The sequence below is a fragment of the Dermacentor andersoni genome, chromosome 2 (assembly GCF_023375885.2).
Source record: "Dermacentor andersoni chromosome 2, qqDerAnde1_hic_scaffold, whole genome shotgun sequence".
NCBI lineage: Eukaryota > Metazoa > Arthropoda > Arachnida > Ixodida > Ixodidae > Dermacentor > Dermacentor andersoni.
In genome coordinates, this window is record NC_092815.1 from 119867860 (window position 1) to 119884177 (window position 16318).

The window sequence follows — 16318 nt, forward strand, 5'->3', positions numbered from 1 at the left end:
TGCGACTGTTTGAGATCGTAGCGCCTTTCCTCTAAGTTGTAGTGATTAGATGTCATTGGAAATGTGTAAGGTTGGAAATGCTTGTTTTCATCCTTCACATTCTAGAATACAAATTTATACTAGGGTAATTAAAACTTGCAAAATGCATTGTGAAACTTCATACTAAACTTTATTTATTCAAAGAAAATAAACAATATTTTCAATGTCCCTTTATAATAGCATCATTGTGCACTGTGGAGGTGAACTGGTTCGAAGGCACAAACTGACTGAATGGATTCTTATCTTGCTTTAGCATAACTCAGTTTGAGTATGGAAGAAAAAGTACAGGTGACAGGATGAGCACTAACTTCTAACTGGTCTTATTCCACGACCCTACTGCACATTATATGCGCCGCTCATAGCACACATGAGAAAAACAACTAAAACAACAACCTTACAAGAAGCAGACGGCTGCAGTTCACTGAAAACGTGCCGACCAACTTAGAAAGTAAAGTTCCTTGCCTGATAAAGATAAGGAGGGTGTACTCACGCACACCCTAACGTATTTGGCAATGGCATTAGCCTGATCAGTAATCTCGCGCATCAGTTGAATGTTACTGCATCCTATGATGACACATTCTTTAAAAAAACTAGTTTGCATCCACAAGTCTTGCAATGCATCGCAAGGGGCCTAGTTCGTTAACTTTTATGAAGGTTGTAACTATGCTCGCCCAAGCAATCGTTGATACTGCATCAGAACGGCAAGTTGGGCCAGTTGGTTGGGATTCATACTAAGGTTTGTTACAGCGCAACCTAAGACAAGGACAACAGAAGGTACAAAACAGCGCCGTGTCGTCATTTTGTACCTTCTGTTGTCCTTGTCTTAGGTTGCGCTGTAACTAACCTTATTATGAATCATTGATACCCCTTCCCGTCTGTCTAATGTAGACGCCCTTGCACAACAAGGGAAACTTGTATACCATAGCTCAAGTGCAATTAACATGCCCGTTCATGTCTATTTTCCAACCAGTGTGTCAAAACATATATAAAATACTCGCAAATATGTAATGACCACTACGTCACTTCACATTTATTCTGCAATATTCTGCTATCTCAACTGCAGGTTGCCAAGAATGAAAAATTACCAGAGTGCACTACTCGAATGGTGTTCACTGTATCTGATGAGTGTCTTGATTTACCTAATCGATGAGATGTCAGTGAAAAGCTTTGTATGATGGTTACAAATGGCCGGTAACAGCATTTAAGACAGCCTAGGATTTGTGAAGGCACGAGAATGAAAGCCCGTGAAATAAATAAAAGGTGAAAATAAACTGTCCTTACCATGACAATGCTTCTGCGCACTATTGCATCAATCTTTACAAAAACTTTGTCAAATAGGGGCACTGGGAAAGAGCAGCTGCAGTTTTTTCTCGACATGTCAGCAGTTTTTGGCGTGCAAGTACAGTCCCTACCAAATGCGAAGTAGCGCGATCTTGGTAACAGTTCGCTTTGCGAACCTTTACAAGACTGTGCCCCAGGTTTGCACATTCATAATATATGCAGTGCACTGATGACACTGTTTCTGTCTGAGACCACTTATATTACTGTTGCGGAGCGCATTGTCACGTGAATTTCTAAAGAAAAATTCGCTTGTTTGTTTGTTTTTTTTGTCGGAAAAAAAAAGACCACACATGAACTAGGTCGTTGTAACGCTGTTATCGGTCATTTCTCGGCGTATTCCACAACCTTTGCATTGGCACCATATTCGATGAGTAAGGAAATAAACATTCATTACAAGTACATATTAATTGCTTGTTCACAATGGAAAAAAAAACTTGAGTAGCACAAACATAAACCTATCAACATAGAGTGGGTGATGTTCACGGAAAGCACTCATTAATTTTTTTCTTGGCCACAGTTAGTTGTCATATCCAGTATGTAATTTAATGGTGGTTTCCGAGAAACCTGTACAGGTCTCCTTCGTAGCTTCATGCTAAAGTAGGGTGGGTGAAAATTTTTCCTGTCATGAATTTTACTTGCCTTGCAGGCTTCCACAGAACTGATCTGCCATAATCAAATAGTGCTCTGTAAAGTAAAATAAGGAACACCTTTTCTTCCTATACCTGTATTTCACTCATTGACCTCTACCAAGCTACTCATGTAAATATGTATTTACTGCTCGAAAACGGGCAATTCATGCTCCAGTGTGTCAAATTTGCCACCTCCCAGAGCTGCTCCAAAACTTCTTTGACTGCTTCCATCCCTGTATGAGTGGCCCATATAATGTTTAATGAAATTATCACTGGCATCCCAGAAACTTCAACATTTAACATCCGCCTGCCAAAGTGTCTACATCTCAACATTTTGGTTAGAACTGATCACTTTATTTGCTGCAGGACTGAAGCTGTCTTGATATCTACAATACATTGGACACTACATGCAGGATTATGAATGGATACCTGAACACTGCTTGAAGGAGCAAGCTCTACAGCATCACTTATGCTCCTTTCCATGGGTTGGCAAGAGGAACCGTGGCACGCAACTCTACAGGCACCTGTGCTCTTCACTACCTTCGGAGGAGAGATGCATTGGTATGCTGTACATATATTTGACTGTGGGTTCCAGCTGCATCTCTTGCATTGTCATTCGATGTGCAGGTAGAGGAGTTACCTATTGGGCGCACATGTTGGTTAACGATACAAAAAGGAAGGTGCTTCTTTGAACACCGATGACCCTGTCCTCCACTTATTTATTTTAATTTTCTTGTAACCTTATTTTTGCTGATTATATAAAGGTCGCAGGCAATTAAGCCAAGAAAAGCATTGGTGTAATTAGCTGTGGTTGAAATTGAAATGTAGAAAATATTGAAAGAAAGTCATGAAAGCAGACGAAAGGACCTTGTCTGTGGTGGTGACTGAACCCACAACCTTTGCAGTACACACGCGATGCACTACCAATTGTGCTAACTTGGGTATTTATGGTATTTATGCCCTGGGAGTGTTAGCCAGCGCCATTTAGAGCCATGGTGGGCAGATGTGGAACATCTTTTTTTGCACGATGGTGTCGCGTAACACCTGAACTGAAGAGAGCAGGCATGTGGCTAATAAACCCATGCATGCTACCTAATGGCATCAAAGCTGTGAGGTTTCAAACCCTCGCATGAATGAATGAGAAGGAAAACGGGCTTCATTTTTTTAAAATCACGACCATATAAAGCCAGCAGGCAATGAAGCCAAGAAAAGCATAGGGGTAACTAGCTGTGGTTGAAACTGAAATGTTGAATTGGCTCTGCGGCCATCTATCAAATTTCACCGCAATGCATTATCATAACTCAATGGGCAGCACGTTTAAAAATTATAATTCAGAAGACTGCCAGAATTTCAACAAATGAGCAGTTAGCAAGAATGATAGTGTATGCCCTTCTAATATTCTTTGTATTTATGGCACTTATTCGTAACTTTTCCGCTGTGTTATATCAGTGTTTTAATTCGGACCAAAACTGTGCTATAATGTAGCAATGAGGTTATGGTCTAGTGGCGTAAATGTGCATGTTAATAAGAGGGCAAATCGCCTTAACGTTAACTGAGAGTTGTTTAAACTTGGGCAGCCTTCCGAAATATACTTTTTTTGAAGTTGCTGTCCATTGAGTTACACTGGTGCACCGTGTCATGCGAGCTACCGCAACGAGATGGCGCTGTGTACACGGTCATGTAAGATGCGGAACAACGCCTCTGGGAGAGCGGACCAGACCGTGTAAGCCGAGCCGGCATGTAGCCGTGCTTGTTTTGCATACACAACCTAGTAAACAGTTCCAGTTAACACTTACGTTTTGTCAATCACGTATGCTCGTCACCCGACCATGACATGGAGGCAACGGTGGGATACTCGACAACGCTGTGAGAAATGCACCACGCAAGTAGAAGTCTACATCACAGCGCACTGCGGTGAATACGAAACTTTGCTACCCATGGCTTCACCTACAGTGTCCACAGCCCAGCACGCAGCTCCACTAAACTCGTTCGTCGTCAAACTGCCGGAAAAACTTGATTTTCGGCAGCCCGAGGAGTAGAAACGGTGGCTCACGAGAAGGTAGGGCTATAGAGCTATCTCCAGACCAAAGACGACGACGAGACGCAGGTGAACACACTCATTTATGCCATGGGTCTTGAATCCAAAGACGTCCTAGCCTTGCTCAGGCTCTGTGATGCTGAGAAACTCGACTTCAACACAGTAATGCAACTGTTCATAAAAAATTTCCTGACACGGATGAACATGATATACGAGTGTGCAAAGTTCAACAGCCAGAAGCAAGACGTGCATGAGACAGCCGATATGTTCATCACCGAACTCTTCAGGCTCGCTGAAGCCTCTGAGTACAGCGCCCTGAAAGAGGAACCGATCTGTGATAGACTCGTGGTCGGTCCCACAGACATGTAGGTAAGTGAGAAGCTGCAACTTAATGCTGAGCTTACTCTGGAAGCCGCTGTCAACGCTGCTCGCAACATGGCGGCAACAATCAAACAGCAGCAAAAGGACCTACGGCCACAGCTACAATCACTTGAAGCTGTAGACACCATGCACAGCTTCTCGAAGAGCAAAGGAAAGTCAAATAATTCTCGTAAAATCCAGCGTGACCAAACTGCGCTGACATGCAAGTGGTATGGCTCAACAAGACACCTATGGTTCACCATCACACACTATGTGCACGGCGAATGGCAAAACATGCAGTGCCTGCAGTAAAAAGGAACACAGCTGCCATATGCTTTTCCGCTTCCAAAAAGCAGAGCAAAATGCACATACCAAGCTGTTTTGGAAGAGGTTTACTTGGACAATTAACTGACCAACAGGATCCTGGGCCATGAAAAATCAATGTGATGGTCAATGGCTTCAAGGTAGACACTGGTGCAGATGTGACTGCCATGCCAACAAGCCTCTACGACGAACAAGTCACGGGAAACCTGAAGCAAGCAAAAGAACAGCTGCTCGGACCCGGCAGGACCAAAAAAAGCAACGGTTAGACTGCTACCGTGTGCTGAAATGGCTGGTTGTGTCAAGAACAAATTTATGTAATAGACAAGCTGCATGACGCACTTTTTGACGTCCCCCCGCAATCAAATCCTTCAATGTCCAACCAAGTCTCCTAGAAGTAGCGGAGTCAAAAGGCAAGGTCAGCGACCCAGCCAACATTTTATGCCACTACCTCTACCTGGCTACAGACCTAGGCCTACCTTCTCAGGACCGATTACAATATATCGCTACTCCCTGATGCCAAGCGGTGTGCTATTATGTACTCGGGGCGAGTACCTCTGCCCATGTTGCCGAGTGTCCAAATGTGAGTTGGAGAGAACGGAGAGCCTGGGTGTCATCATAAAGGTCGAAGAAACCACAGAGTGGCATGCACCTATGGTAGTGGCTAAAAATAAAGGAGGCGAGCTTCAAATCAGCAGTGACTTTGGAGGGTTAAAATAGAACATTCTGTGAGAATGAGTCTTAGTGCCCACCATCAATGATTGCCTGGCCAAACTCACCGGAGCTGCCTGGTTTAGCAAACTTGATGCTATAGCCGGATATTGGTTACTGGTTACCCGAGTCCCAGAGGTACAACACTTTCCTGACGCCACTTGGCCATTTTAAGTTCCTCTGATTGTCCTTCAGAATTTCCACAGCAACTGAATTTTTCCACTGGGAAATGCTAAGACTGCTAGAAGGCCTGGACGGCCAAGCATGTCTGCAAGACGACATAATAGTGTGGCCGCACGAAGACAGAACATGATGCACGACTGCACAAAGTACTTCAGCACCTGCAAGAAGCTGGCATCACCCTAAACGCAGGAAAGTGTGTACTACACCAGCAGTAAAAAATCGGGCCCCTTGGTTAACCCCCTTCTCGTTCATTACATAACGAGGGTCTCGAATCTGGCAACATTGGTGCCTTCAGGTACTACGTGTGGGTTTATTGACCAGTTGCCTTCACCCAAAAAGATCACATACTCGTGATGCCTGCGACAGAAAGGATGCTCTAGATATCGCCAAGGTTTGTGAGTGGTGGCACTGGCTAACAATCCCAGGGTTAGTTCTAGTAGTAACATAAATACCCCAGAAAATAGATGGGAAGACGGTGCTGTGTTAGCTCGATCGGTAGAGCATCACACATGTAATGCGTAGATGTGGAATCGTTCCCCACCTGCGGGAAGTTGTTTCTTCATCCACTTTCAGTTCCGTTAATTTTCCCTGTGTTGTCCTTGGTGCCTTTGTTTGTTGGCGTCTTATGATTAATAAAAATCGGGCCCCTCGGTTAACCTGCTTTCTTCTCGTTCATTACATAACACGGGTCTCGATTCCGGCAACATTGATGCCTTCAGTTGGCATGTGGGGCTTTATTGACCAGTTGCCTTCACCCAAAAAGATCACGTACTTGTGATGCCTGCAGCAGAAAGGATGTTCCACATCCACCGCGTGTGTGCCATGTTTTCTAAGAAAGCAGGAACTATTCATATAATCTCTCTGGAAGTTCATAAAAGAGGGGGAGGGAGGAAAGATTGCAAAGAAGGGAACAGGGTCAAACAAATGGAGGTGTAGCAACCTGTGTAAACCGAAAGCAAAAAACATTCATACACATACTTGTGAGAAATAGAAAAAAAAAAGAATAATTACAGTCATTCTTTGATATTAAAAGAGCTTCTGATATCAGTTGTGAATTCATGTTTCTACTTCTGCCAAGAATATATTTCAAGTTGTGGATGACAAGTGCATGTGTTACAATGCTCACCTACATTGGTCTTACTTTGTTTTTATATTCTGCAAATGTTCTCTTGCCCTTTCATCAGTGCAGCGTCCAATTTGGCTTGTGTAGAGCTTACCAGAAGTAAGAGGTTATTTGGTAAACCATTCCAATGGCACAATTCATGAACGGTGTTGCATGCCTTTTGTTAAAAGCAGCTGTATTTTTACACTCAAGTGTGGGAAAAAAGCTTAGATGGCTTCTTCGGAACCAGCAGCACGAATGGGGCCCCATATTTGTCATTAACCTTCTTCAGTGAGTGCAACTGCTGTGCTCATGAGGCAGTGCCTCTGGCTGCTTCAAACTGCGCACTGTTACCTTTGCTGCTTTCCACTCCTGAAGTTTTCGCAGTAGGGATTCTGAGATTCCGATGATGAGAGTGAGGGAGGCCAGCTGTTATGAACATGCCAACGTAAGCACAAAATCTATTGCGCCTTGTGTTAATACACATTTTTAGAGCCTATTCAAGGCACATTGGGCAATTGTGGGCTTAACATGGATTTAGGCTGGTTCATACAGTAGCTAACCTTTCTTTGCTCTTAGTTGGTAACTTCAGGAAACATGCGTTAGGGTGAGCATCAAATGTTTTCCTAAGATATGCAGCATATTGTCAATGGGTTAATGAAGTTGAGTCTGACGAAGTCTTGTCCGGTTAGGAAGAGTCAAGGGAAAAAACAGAACTGACACCGACCAAAGTGAAAAATTATTTAAAGACACGTGGGAGCCTTGCTTACAATGCTTTCACCATGCGTGTCTCATGTGTAAAGGTTAGTCCTTTTCCGTGCCCATTAAAGACATTTCAAATGTTATCTACCGTATTCTCATGTGTCATATTAGAGTTAGGTTGTAAAAGAATCAAGATATCGATGTATGTAAAAACACTTAGAACCACGGCGTTGTCAAATATCTAGTGATGTAATGTCACAAAGCACAGGAGCATTGCGATTATCACATCTCAAAACCCCTACTGCAAAAGCTTAAATTCCAAATGCAATGAAATTTCACTTTGGCTATATTGGTAATAAATTAGTAGTAAATACTACTGTAGTCATCTTGGCAAAGCTGCGGGGCTGGTATCTAATTTTCTTTTTGATATTCTTTTAATACTGTATTAGCAGACGACACATGAACCTGGTGGTTAGTGGCTATGACGAGAGTCCACATCGCCTTCAGGTTTTTATCACTGCAGGCAGCTGCAGGTGGTCCCTTATCTCGTAGGCCACACTAAGGTGCCCTGCAATCTGAGTCATGCCTCACTGCCAGTTACTGGTAATTGTGGCATTCATTTCAGTCTCGGTATCAAGATTGCTAGAATGCTGTTTTGTATTTACACTGTTTGAATCATTTTTTTATGCAGCCCTAACTTTTGTTGTGGTTGGGCTTTAAGGGCTGTAAAACAGCAAAAGCCAGCAGTGCGCACACTTTAAAGCAGCTGAAGCAGCTGGAAGTACTGCCTCATGAGCACCAAGTGATGCACTCACTGCAGAAGGTTGCTGACAAGCATGGGCTCTGAGTTGGGCTGTTTGGTGTTGCGCTGCCAAGCCTGATGGTGGATAATCAAATTGTAGCTGTGGCAGCTGCATTTTGATAGGTGTGAAATGCAAAAATGCATGTGTGTTTTGCACTGTATGCACAGTAGAGTAACCAAGGGGGTCAAAATTATTCCAGAATCCCTCGTACTTCATGCCTCATAATTATATTGTGGTTTTGGCAAATAAAACTACAGAATTTGGTTCAATATATTAGTTGGTGCCCTTTGATGTTCCAGTTCTCTAATTTTCTTGCTTATAAAAGCTCTGTTCTTGGTATAAATGATGAATTTGTTATTACAAAAGGCTAACCTCTAATCTAACTTAACTCATTAATTTCCTTTAGTGTCCCTTTTCCATGCATTAAAAGCATGGAACACTAATACATTTGCATTAATTTTTATTTGACTCGTGCTCAACAGCTAGATGCCATAGAAGAGAACTACTACCGTGGGCTTCAAGTTGATAGGTTGCCATATAAAAGCTTGTCTTTTCTTTTAGAGATAAAAACACCTGAGCCTAGTTTTCTGTCTTTATATAGACTATTGAGATAGGCAAACACCACTTGCATGATAGATCAGTGATTAGTTATGTGTTCAGTTTTTTCCCCCACCCCAAAAAAAGGAAAGTGAACTTGTGGGATCGTTCTCCACCTGTGGCAAGTTGTTTTTTCATCCACTTTCATTTCGATTAATTTATCATTTCGTTATTTCATTTATTAAGCTCAAGTAATTTCCCCTATGTTGTCCTTGGTGTTTGTTGGCTTCTTATGATATTACTAGTAAAAATTGGGCCCTCGGTTAACCCTCTTTCTTCTCATTTATTACATAACGAGTGTCTCGAATCAGGCAACATTGATGCCTTCAGGTAGCATGTGTGGGTTTATTGACCGGTTGCCTTCACTAAAAAAAGATCACGTTCTCGTGACGCCTGCGGCAGAAAGGATGTTCCATGTCCGCCGCCAAGGTCTGTGAGTGGTAACGCTGGCTAACACTCCCAGGGTTCTACAAGGAAACATAAATACCCAAGAAAGTGGATCGGTAAACGGCGCCGCGGTGCTCAATTGGTAGAGCATCGCATGCGAAATGCGAAGGTTGTGGGATCGTTCCCCACCTGTGGCAGGTTGTTTTTTCATCCACTTTCATTTCCATTAATTTATCGTTTCATTATTTCATTTATTAAGCTCAAGTAATTTCCCCTATGTTGTCCTTGGTGTCAGTGTTTGTTGGCTTCTTATGATATGAATAATAAAAATAGGGGCCCTCGGTTAACCACCTTTCTTCCTGCAATAACATTTTTCATGGAGGATAACAAAAGCACGCTTGACTTTCTTTAAAAAAATATGCTTCATGTAGACAGTTTCTGCGTCCTTGTCTGTTTGCAACCTAAAAACATGAAAAACAGCTAGTAAAAGGCAGCAGAAAATTTTAAACGAACTGCTGATATTGCAGTAATAAAAACTCTTCACAAAGAATAGCTAATAAAAATATTTTAGAAATTTCAGTGGTTTTCTGAAAATAAAATTGGCATGGAAAAGGTTAATCTTGTATGGGGCACTAAGAACAGTAGTAAAACAAATTAGTCACCTAACGCAATCTGTGTAATGAATTGAGGATAAGTGCTCTATAAACAATTACATGTTTTCGATGAGAGATGGTGATTATTTTCCGACACATGTCGATCTTTATTTGCTAATGTGGAAAACCACAATCACTTCCCTCTCAGCTCTCTCGGGGCTCTGCAACTAACCTCATGTGCTGGAAGATAGGGAAACACCCACGGCTCATATGTTCAGCCATGGGGCTACTGTAGTTATTTGTGCAAGTTCTGGGTTCACCCACTCCCTCATTGAAACATTGATAATGATTACGATTACTAATACTCGTTTCCATCCAGGAGCCAAATCAGCTTGTAGTTGATGCTAGTCCTGTTGACAGGTCTTTATCCTTGTTTCTTCCTGCTATCATACTTCTAAGAATAAATAATCTTGCATACTATTGCTGAAAGCTGGGAGAGTTGGTTACTGGCATTAGGAAACATAGTTACTACACTATAAGATGAAACACATGAAATGCACAGGATGAGCACTACACATGAACTTGTTTTAGTACACGAGTGCGATTATATGCATGCATGAAATGCTCAAATTTGCAGCAAAATTTGACTACACGTGACATATAACATACATCACTCATTTTATTTTGCATGTACCGTACATCTTTTTCAAGTAATCAATTTTTATATTCGAGATTTCAATAGAAGGTGTGCTATTGCATTTATCGGTTTGTCTGGGAAGGCCCTTATATATCAGTGTGGAATTTTAGCCTTACATTTTTTCTGAGTATGTTGTGCTGTTGTATTTTGCCATGTATTGACATCTTTTACAATGTCCTGCAAGTGTTTCAGGCCTTGCTGACACGCTAACCTGCGCAGAATGCTCAGCCTGTCTTTGAGGCACCTTTGAGTGCCTTTAATGCCTTCAGCAGCAAGTGTTATACCCGTCACACGAGCATGCCAAAGGTCCTTTGAAGTTAAGGAGCATTGAGCTTTCAAAGACATTAGTTCAACGGATATATGTCGGTGCTACATGGTCTCCAGGTAGTCTCCGTTGAAGCTTTTAACAGAGACCGCAATGTATCCTTAGCGCTACCATCACCTTGAAAGTAATAAAAAAATATAGCCCAATGCGTCTTATAATAAATTTGTCACATTTTTTTCAGCAACATTTATTTTTCCTAATACATAGAAACATCAAAACAAAATGCACACGTAGTAAAGGCATTACTTTATCACAAACAGATGTATTTATTGTAATGATGGCCACCATGTGTACCGCTTCGTACACCGCACATTGGCGTCGATTATTCATTGTTGCCTTTGCTTCAGCTGCTTTGTTTCGTTCGTTGTGGCTAGGTAGCGGTAGGTACACGTAAACGCTGTAAAAACTAAAAAGCAAAAGTGACAAGGAAAGATGTGCAGAAAAAAGCCAAGGAGACTGGGATGCCTAGCAGCCACTAACCAAAGAACCAAATCGCACATGGCAACCGTGTTGTGTCGAGGTTGCTGCTGACAACAGGCCGTACCGGTGTTGCTGTACCGGCGCTTTCATGATGGAGATTGCGGGTGTCCCGAAAGTGTTTAGTACTTTAGTAACAGTATTCAGTACTTATAAGCTTGTTCTGAAGAGGTAAAAATTGAACTTCCATATCTTTAGATTATTTTTTCTACTGTCAGACGCCCTCTAGGCTTGGGAACGCGCACTCCTTTGACTCAAAGCCACCTTCCAGTAGGGCTCCTTTGCTGTGCCTGTGTGACAGTGCACATTCTCCCTTGAAGTAAAGAATCTTTGGTTCAAAGGACTTTGAAAGTGCCCGTGTGACTGGGGTATTATGTAGGATAGACCAGGATTTGTGGTAATGGCAGGCTGCAGGAGCATTGTGCACAGATGTAGGTGGTAACAGCATCTGGATATCTCACAAAACATTGCAAAACATGCCAAACTGTGACTGTACACATGCAGTTTGCAAATATAAGGCAGGGAAGTGCAGATTTGTATACTAGGTCTTTTCCATCCAAGAAACCAATAACTGCATTAACAAACCTTCTACAGGGGTCTTGAATAAAGAAGTTGGTTACTTGAACAATATGATGTATGACATGGGTGCATCATGAATCACATAGTTTATATGTCGTGTATTGTGAAATTTCCTGCGAATGTGTCGTTTTTATGTATGTAATCATTGTTTAGTGAGGTTGCTTGATGTCCAGCACCCATTCTTTGCATATCATGTTGGTATTTTGTTTTGTCTTAGAACTGTAATTATGTTTCATAAAACCTTACATTGCTAAAATTAGACTTTGGGGCAGTTTGGTCTTTTCATCCACATTCTTGTTTTTGTCATTTCCCTTACCATGCAAGCATTTTTCTGGAGCACTTGCAGTATTTCGTCATGCTCTTGCGTTTACAAGCCAGATGTCTGTCTGTGAACAGCTCAAACCACTTGTAGCATGCAAATCTGATGCATCCTCAATAGAACTCCATAGTGAATGTATTGCTAAAAATATTTTTCAGGGGATGAAGCACTTCTATAACTACAGAGTTTTGCAGCAATAAAGAAGCAGAATGCTTGCATCTGTGTAATCTATATATAATATTTTCTTTGTATCATCTTTTATCTGACTGTCTGTCAGCATGGTAACATTGCATATTATCTTAACATTCATGAGTTCCAAATAGCTACTATAATCTTTTTGTCCTCACATTTTCTGTAATATCCTTCACCGGAAGGACAACTAGCAGTTCACTTGATTTACCACTTACAGGCAACAAATTAATCATAATAGTAGTGTCATGCCTATTGCTTAAAAGCTCCTAAACGATTTTGCACATCTGTAAGTTCCTTGAATTCATGCAAGCAGGTGCTGCTTATATGATGGCTGAATGCTCATGTGATTGGTTTTTAGGCCAATGTGAAAGAAAAACGCCAGTACCTATGTGTTGCTTTATGATGTTGACCTGTATTTATTATTACGTTGGTGAACTGTGTGTGCACTCTGAAGATATGCACATTACTGCTGGTGTTTTGTATAATCTGTGTATAATACAACAACATATATTATCAAGAACACATTCATTTTATTAGTTTTTGTAATATGTTGTCATGATTTCCTTTCATTGTCAGTGCTGCAAGGCGTCCTAATACCTAATTAAAGAGCTTCTGCAGACATAAAGAGTTGATTCAAAATTTCAGAAGCTTTTAATCACTGCAGCTATAGGTTTTTTTAATATAAGCTTTCTTCACTACAAAATGGGGGTTCCTAAATTGGTTATTTGCGCCTATAAACCACCCGAGCTGGATGAAAATACTTTTCAGAAATTGCTCGAAGGTCTATTATACTTAAGTCAGAATAAGAAGATACTCTTTGCAGATAAAAAACATTAATGGTCTATCTCACATAATGAAACATTCTGGAAGGCCTTGTGGTCATTCGTAGAAACACTTGTTTGTAGCTTTGTCAGTGCCGTGATGTTTCAACCTTAGCCTACAAGATAACGATACTCACACCATGTGAAATTTTCGCGAAGTAGTGTGTTTGTGCATTCTGCGACTTAAAAGGAAGAGGTCTGGACACTGACCAAAATGGTTTAAAGTACTTATTTGAATTTTTGAAGTTATTTGAATTTGAAAATGTAAAAAACTATTTTAAACATTTTGGTCGGTGTCTGGACCTCTTCCTTTTAGTATGCATCATCCCGACCAGACGGGCTTTCGTCATACTCTCCACTTCATCCAGCCTGCAACTGTACAATGGGCTGTAATTTTTCCTAAAATCTGAGGTGGCCAAGATGCACTTGGAGTGGTAGCATTGAATGGCCCAGCACTGTTGAATAATTGGTGATGCTATGTTTAAATATTCATGCGGTGTCTGTTTGCAATACAATAGTACATAATCTATTTTGTTTGGTTTTCCAGAATGCTCCCTATCATGCACTGCCATCTCAACAGTACCATGGCTTTTTGTGTGGATTCCTTCCCTTTTGAAGGCCACCACTGTTTGCACAGCATCACAGCCTGCCTGCCTTGATCTTGCGGAAGAAGAAAATACAAAATGCCTATTTTTTGAAATGCATGCATGGCTTCATGCAACACCACCTGTCGTCGGGGTGTTAAGGCTTTTTGCAGAGAAAATGTAATGACGCCTTATGTGTGCCCTGGTGGCAAAGTGTTTGCCTCTTTGCCTGTGTAAAAATTTCACACTTATGGATACTGTTAAAGGTTCCTGTATCATATTTTCTTTCACATCCTAAGAAATTTTTGTTTCATTATAAAACTAAAAATTATAGTTGAATTGCTGCTTTGTGTGATATGCAATATTCAGCTGAAGGTGATCAGCAGAGGTCGAACAAGTGTTATGTCAGGTGGAGAAATTTTTTTGAGAAGTGGACTTCTTCGTTAGGGTAACAACCGTTTTCCTTGGCAGTATTTATATAGTTCACTTTTCTCCACTCCATGGATATCCAGCAAAATGAGTGAGTGCATAGAGAAGGTGAGGTAAGTTTAAATGCTCACCATGGGGGTTTAGTTGGGGTAGCAAGGTGTGTAGAAGTATGGGAGTTTGGCAGGTTGCTGGCACCAATTTCTATGAGTGATCTTGTTGTTTGTGTCTATGTCAGTTATATAATGCGAGGCGTCTTCTGACGCCAGAAATTTTGAAAAAAAAAACTCCTTATATTTGTGGAAATTCAGTATGTGCCCCTGGGGCTACTACGAGCACTTGGGGCCACTGGGTAGATGCAGCTCTCCAATGAACTTTTTTGACACAAACTTGTGTATGTACGCTGGGTGTGTGCCACTGCATATGTGCCACTCTTTAATGAACCTCTTTGATGCTGACTTAGGTCATGGGGCATCACAACACAAACCTATGTAGCGACATCTGTGTATGCAAGTAAGTGTGAGCTGGAATTGTCTGCTTGGATTTTCTTTCCCTGATGACGACTAGTCCCCTTGTTGAATTAACTTCAGCCTGAGATATCACCTGTTTGTCTACTGTTATCACATTATGCCCATTTTGCTGTGAACTTGTCATGTTCTCTAGCTGGCAAGCTTGAATTTCAGGTGCTGCACGCTAAGGAAATTGATTCAGAGTGGGTGGTACCACTTCTTTTTCTTTGCAGCTGTGTGTTACATGAGAGAATAAGTTGTACGTAGATGTCTATTAGAAATAGCATAGGTATTCAAAGGTACTTTCATTATGTTCTAGGTCATTGGTGCTGTCTGGCCTCCTTTGCATCATTTTTTGTAGCATGCTTTTTACATGCAAAAACAAATGTGGCCTGTTCTAATGCATGCAAGGACTGCCCAATAGCTCATGATGTTTTGAGCCGCTGAATTTCAGTCTTGGCTGCACTTGTGGATTTTCAACTGTACTGAAGCTCGCAATATGCTTGAATTTCCTGTCAAACTGGTTTGCTTGTTTGTATCCAATTTATTGAACTATTTCACTTTCATTATGCTAATAGTCATTGATTGTACTATCATGCTGGCACATTTGATTCTGGAACTGCAATAAATTTCCAGACATTTTATTGCTTTGTCATGGTTTTTGCACTCGTCAGACACAATCTACTAAACACACACACAAAAAGAACTCCCTTCAACCTCGTAAAATTCCCAAAAAGTGCATAATAAACTCCCAGACCTACCTCTAAAAGCCCTAATAAGGAGCTAAAATGCACTCCCAAAACATCTGTTTAAAACTCCCTTAGTAAAACAGCTCCCTAAAGCTGTAAAAATTCACTCCCAAGCATTCTCGTATATGTTCCCATAGAAAGCAAAAATCGAACTCTCAAAACTATCCATAAGTGCTCCCTTAAGCAGAGCTCCCAAAATATGGGAACGGTTGCTCCCAGGTTTACACCTAAGCACTCCTACAAGGAGGTAAAATAATTTCCCAAAGGTATCCTTCAAAACGCCTTTAAGAAGCCAAACGTTTCCGAAAATATGTACGTAAGAACTCCCATCGCTTCTCCTATAAATTTCCATAAGAAGCAAAATGAAATACCCATGTCAACTTGTAAAAGCTCCCAAAGCTCCTCATAAGAACTTCCATAGTTCTGGTGTTCAAAAGAGGAATGAAAAACTCCCAACGTTCCCCATATAGACTCCTGCAACCACTCGGGGGTTGGTGTTCAAAGGAGAATTAAAAACCTCCCATAATTCTCCATATAGACTCCTGCAACCACTCAGGGGTTGGTGTTCAAAGGAGAATTAAAAAACTCCCATAATTCCCCTTAACACCACCAAACACAAGGGTGTAAAAAAAAACTCCGTTCGAATGGAGGATATTGTCCTCCCTTAAGGGCTGAAGTTATGCAACGAGGCCAAAACTCCCTAAAAGGGTCAAACCTGTTTACAGTGTATAGGGAGGGCTGCGCTTAAAAGAATACTTGAGCATCGTATGGGCGAGGGCACACTCTGTGCCACTTCGGTCAGAAACTATGCACTGGCTTTTCTCGAGGGGCCAG

The 16318-nt window shown here is 41.4% G+C and overlaps 1 long non-coding RNA gene across 1 annotated transcript; it reads left to right on the top strand.

Moving 5' to 3' along the window:
- Window positions 1-1792: 1792 nt before the first annotated feature.
- Window positions 1793-14834, top strand: LOC129387534 (uncharacterized). Its single transcript, XR_008614696.2, has 2 exons — window positions 1793-2570; window positions 13764-14834. It is a non-coding gene; the product is annotated as an uncharacterized lncRNA (long non-coding RNA).
- The last annotated feature ends 1484 nt before the right edge of the window (window positions 14835-16318 follow it).